General features: G+C 36.0%; 1 pseudogene across 1 annotated transcript; it reads left to right on the forward strand.

Annotated features, from left to right (window-relative positions):
* Positions 1-4,137: 4,137 nt before the first annotated feature.
* LOC145072293 (UDP-glycosyltransferase 88B1 pseudogene) lies at positions 4,138-5,733 on the forward strand (annotated as a pseudogene). Its single transcript, XR_013690966.1, has one exon. The product of XR_013690966.1 is annotated as a UDP-glycosyltransferase 88B1 pseudogene (transcript).
* The last annotated feature ends 267 nt before the right edge of the window (positions 5,734-6,000 follow it).

The following is a 6,000-nucleotide window of genomic DNA, read 5'->3' on the forward strand; positions in this document are numbered from 1 at the left end:
TTATTATATTTTTCATTTTATTAAATTAAAATTTCACATTTAATATGTAAGGTAATATATATGTAAGGTATTTATTAGAAAGAGTTTTTATATGTAATGTATTCAATACATTAAAACTTCCTTAATTTTTATAATTCAAAAATTTTCTCATTGTTCTTATAAATTCGAACTTTTCAAATTGTTAAAATTTCATATTTAATTTTTTTTAAATAAACTCATGTAATACATGGGTCTCACACCTAGTATGTAAATATATTCTACTTAAGGTTCTAAATAACATAAGACGTGACTTTGACAACAATATCAAGCCTCAAGCTTTTTACTAGCCGTGACGAGTCATGTCGGTTTTAAGGCATGACTTAAGGCAACAATTTTATAAATAAATAATATTTTATATGTATTTTCTACTATTATTCATTTTTATATATGTATATATGACTCAATACGACATTTTGTTAAAGCTTGACGTCAAGTGCAAGCCTTGGAACAATGATGCATCTTGACAAAACTATGATGAACTTGTTAGAATATTTCACACACACACACACACACACACACACATATATATATATATATATATATATATATATATATATATATATATATATATATATACCCACACACACACACAAAACGGTAATTTATGATTTATTTATTTACTTTTTGGATAAAAAAATGATGAAAATAATATTTAATTTATTTTTTCGAAAATTTTCGTTTATTTTGCATTTTAGATTTTTATTTTTATTTTTTAATCTCCAAAATGAGTTATTAGGATTTGGTCCTAATGTTTTACAAAAAACTCATGGTCTCAAAATAAACACACACACGCATACATACATACATACACACATATATATATATATATATATATATATATATATATATATATATATATATATATATATATATATCACTCATATGTAAGGGTAATCATTTGGACTGGACCAACTCTTGGACCAGACCGATTTCACAGAAATTGGTGGTCCTTGACTTGACCTGTTGACCGATTCTTGGACCAAACCGATTTCGCAAAAATTGATGGACCTTTGACTTGACCTGTTGATGTGCACCAGGCACATGTTTAGGTTTTGCCAGTTCTTGTACCCGTTTGAGCGGTACAACTTTAGGTACATACGATGTAACTCGTTGAAGCCCTACTGAAAGCTAGTTTATCAATTACAATTGTAGGGGTGGACATTTGGACCGAACCAAACCGGTTTGGTAGAAATTGGTGGACCTTGGACCTGACCTATTGAGGCTTACCGAGTCCCGGTCCATGTCCGGTTCCTAGTCCGGCCTAATCCAGAGGTCTGAATGCTTACCCCAACTCATATATGCATGTCAGTTATATAAAATAAAAAAATTGATGGTTATTATACAATTTTTATATATAATGGTCATTCAAATTGAATTTTAAGGTTGTAAGGTATACGCATCACAATGAACGGAACCTTATTAAGTTTTTTCAATGCAAATCCTTCAATGCGTACAAGTATTGATTTGGTGATTTGGAATAGTAAGTACCCCTTAGGTAAGTAATGACCGATGAGAAAGTGGGGTTGATGTGATTATGAGGTGACAACATTTTTGGTGTGATATGTATATCTTATTGTATATTTGTCATTTTGTAAGTAATTGAATAAAAGAGTATAATAACCTCATTGTATATTTGTCATTTTGTAAGTAATTATGTCCTGTAATTGTACAGTATTAACTTGTAGATGCTTTTTTTTAGACAAAATTGCAAAAATGGTCCCTGTGGTATGCATTTTTTTTGGGGTTTTAGTCCAAACCCCGACTTTTTTTGGTTCGTGGTCTTTTTGAGCTAGTTTCATTGCGGATTTAGTCCCTTGATATATTGAAATGACTGTAATGCCCTTGGGGTATTTATTTTCTATTTTTCTTTCATTTTTCTAAAGTCTTATATTCATTTATTTATTTAAAAAAATTTAAAAAAATAAGTGCGCCCTCTCTCTCTCTCTCTCTCTCTCTGCCTCTCTCGTCTTCTTCACAAAACAAAAAAACTGAAAATCAAGTAAGAAATCCTTGATCCCTTTTAGGTTCCAATCTCCAAGAAACAATTAAATTGAAACCAAACAAGCAATCCAAAATCATGTGCATCACAAATCTTTTAGAAATCTAAAATCAGGTTCGTGTCTCCAAAAAAAAAAAAAAAAATTTAAACCAAAAAAACCCAAATTAAACTATCACGGATCTTTCACGCAACCAAGAAGATGGACTTGACGAGAAATGGATATCTGTGGTGCCCTTCTATTTTTTTCCTTATGTTTTTTTCTTAGAGTTGCAGATGAGTTATTAGATGTTGCAAATGGCATATCGATATGGTGTTTGTTGGCTGATGTAGATCGATCAGTTGAATTACACAAGAACCAAGACCTCGATTTTTCCTTTTGACTTTTTTTTTCGAGCTGAAATGGGTGCCTGGCTGATGAAGAACGATCATTAAAGTGTATGAGACGGTGATGGTGGCATGTAAAGATTATTGTATGCCGATGAAACCCTAGTTACACTAGTGTCGAATTCTAGTGAAGACGAAGGTATGGGACCTGAGAGGGATTCGATGACATTTGATTTAGGGGTATTTACATCTCCTACTTGTTTGTGCTTCCATCAGACCTTGTTATTGCTCCAATTTCCAACTAATGGAGACCTTAGAAAAAGATGAGGAACATCGATCTACCTGCCAAATCCGACCACCCCAACCTCGATTTCGAAGTCATGAATCGTACTATCAAGCAAACCGACCCAAACATCACATATGATGTCAATCTTTATGGAAAGGAAGAATTTGCGCCTGATTCATAAATAAAAGTCCAGAGATCCATATCGACTTCCTCGATCGATAATCTGATGTTGAACAAGTTAGGAAACGAGAGAGAGAGAGAGAGAGAGAGAGAGAGAGAGAGAGAGAGAGAGAGAGAGAGAGAGAGCCTTTTCATTTTTTTAATTATTAATATGAAAAAATAATTATTAAAACTTAAAAAAAATGAATTTAGAAATAGAAAATAAATATCCAAGGGTATTAAAGTCATTTTAGTTTACGGAGGGACCAAATCTACAATGAAACTAGCTCAAAAGAACCACTAACTCAAAAAAATCGGAGTTTGGACTAAAACCCTAAAAAAATGAATACCACAGTAACCATTTTTGCAATTTTGTCTTTTTTTTTATGTAATTTATGACTTAAAAGGGAATTTTAGTAAGGAAAATTCAACGAACCAACCCTTATAAATGAATAATTTATTAATAATAACCAACTTTTATAAAATTTAGAAAATTATCATTTTCTCCGAAATAAGGCATTACGGAGAAACATTATTTAGTATTCACTTCTTCATTATTTGGTGATAGGTATATCCTAGATTCACGAATCTGACACTATACATTTCATACTGACATAATCAATTACAGAGTACGAACTGATATTCTGGACACCCCAAAACTAGGTTTTCTTTCGCGCTAGTAGACCACACATGTCGTCTTTTTTTTTTTTTTTTTCAATCGAATTCAAGAGGTACAAGGGATTACCATGGCCGGTATGGAAGAAGATCAAAATTTCCATGTAAACATATTGTGTTAACCAAACTATCACATAAACCTATTGTGTTGACTGTATGTCAATTCAATTGGACTGCCATGTTACCAATTACCCACTCACATTTATGAAAGTGACATTTTAAACCCACTCACATTTATGAAAATGCCATTTTAAACCCGACAAAATGCACTGCCCCTAGAATGAAAGAAAAAAAAACCAAAAGATCATTTAAACCAATTCATAAAAGTTTGTTACCGAATAATGACATTAACCATTTTTTTTATATTCTGTTTTTTTTTTCCGATAAAAGATATAAAATATGAGCTCTAAGAAAAAAACTAATTGAGTTTTTTTTTTTTTTTTTTTTTTTTTTTTTTTTTTTTTTAAACAATCCATACGTTGATGTCCCACCGGTATTTCTTTCGTTTCAAACGAACATATAGCTGTGTAGCTTTGAGCACCTTTTTACCAATATTTGATATCGCGTTTCTACCAATATTTGATATGACTGTCTGTTTATTATTTTTTTCTAAATCGTCAAAGATGAAAGGGAACCCTAAAATTATTATATTAAGAATTCAAGTGCTCTACGTCATTCCCATTTTATTGTCGTATACTATAAGTTTCACAATTTTTACACTTTCTCTCTAACAACGCATTTCACTGAAATGGGGACAATCATTCTGTATCCATCTCCAGGGATGGGCCATCTCATATCAATGGTGGAGCTTGGAAAACTTATCCTCAAACACTATCCTTCCTACTCCATCGTCGTCCTCACACTCATCCCCTCCTTCAACACCGGTACCACCGCCACCTATGTCCGCCGCATCTCTACCACCTACCCCGCCATCGCTTTTCACCACCTCCCTGATATCCCTCTTGACCCCTTACTTTACCCCTCCATGGAAGCCATCATCTTTGACCTTATTCGTCTTAGCAACCCCAACGTCAACAACGCCTTACAATCCATTTCTCAATCCTCTAAAGTCACCGTCTTCATCATCGACCTTTTTTGCACGCCGGCGATGTCTTTGGCCGATAAACTCAACATCCCTGTTTACTATTTCTTCACTTCCGGTGCATGTTGCTTGGCGCAATTCCTTTACTTTCCAACGATTCACAGAACCACCAATGAAAGCTTTAAAGATATGAACAGACCCATCCACTCGCCGGGATTGCCACCGATACCCTCGTCGGAGATGATAAGCCCGCTTCTCGATAGAACAACTACTGATTATTCCGACTTTCTTGAATTCTGTGAGCACTTCCCTAAGTCAGCTGGGATCATCGGCAACACATTTGACTCGTTGGAACCAAAAGCCATTAAAGCAATTACCGACGGATTGTGTGTCCCGGATCTACCTACTCCGCCGCTGTACAGCGTCGGACCGCTGGTGGCTCCCGGTGAGGATAGTCAACACGAGTGTTTGAATTGGCTCGATTTGCAACCGAGTCGAAGTGTTGTTTATTTGTGTTTTGGGAGTTTGGGTTTGTTTTCTGCTGATCAGTTGAAGGAGATCGCTACGGGGTTGGAGATGAGTGGGCAGCGGTTTCTATGGGTGGTCCGAAGCCCACCGTCACATAATCAAGCCGACCGGTTTCTGCCACCGCCGGAGCCGGACTTGGATTTGCTACTGCCGCAGGGTTTCTTGGATCGTACAAAAGATCGGGGACTTGTAGTGAAGAAATGGGCGCCGCAAGTGGCAGTTCTGAGCCACGAGTCAGTCGGTGGGTTTGTGACTCATTGTGGGTGGAACTCGGTGTTGGAGGCAGTACGTGTTGGTGTTCCGATGGTTGCATGGCCGCTTTATGCTGAGCAGAGGTTTAATAAGGTGGTGTTGGTTGAGGAAATGGGGTTGGCTCTTCCGATGGATGAGTCCGACGGCGGGAGGGTGGCGGCGACGGAGGTGGAGAAGCGGGTTAGACAGTTGATGGAGGCGGAGGAAGGGAAAGCTGTTAGGGAGGTGGCGATGGCGAGAAAACTGGATGCTGCTAGGGCAATGGAGGACGATGGGTCTTCTCGTGTAGCACTTTCGAAGTTGGTTGAATCATGGTAGCTATATGTGAATCATTATAGCTAGTTCATTACACGACAGATTAATGTTGTCAAAAGTATCAAAATAATGTCTTTATTTGTGTATTTTATGTTCACCTGACCTTTGAGACTATTGTGTTGATTTTGTACTGTTGTCCTCTTTGTTAACTCCGCTCAACTCAGAATCAAACGGCAATACTGTAGATCTCATGTTTTTTTGCAACTAAAGTAATAATTTACATTTTAAGTAAGACAAAATTGCAAAAATGGTCGGTATGCAAAATTTTGGGGTTTTAGTTCAAACAGTGACTTTTTTGGTTTCGTAGTCCTTTTGGAGTGGTTTGTATGTGAAAATGGTCCTTCCGAAAACTGAAATGACTATAATACCCTTGGGGTATTT

The sequence above is a fragment of the Lactuca serriola genome, chromosome 9, assembly GCF_051521515.1.
Source record: "Lactuca serriola cultivar US96UC23 chromosome 9, Lser_US96UC23_V15, whole genome shotgun sequence".
NCBI lineage: Eukaryota > Viridiplantae > Streptophyta > Magnoliopsida > Asterales > Asteraceae > Lactuca > Lactuca serriola.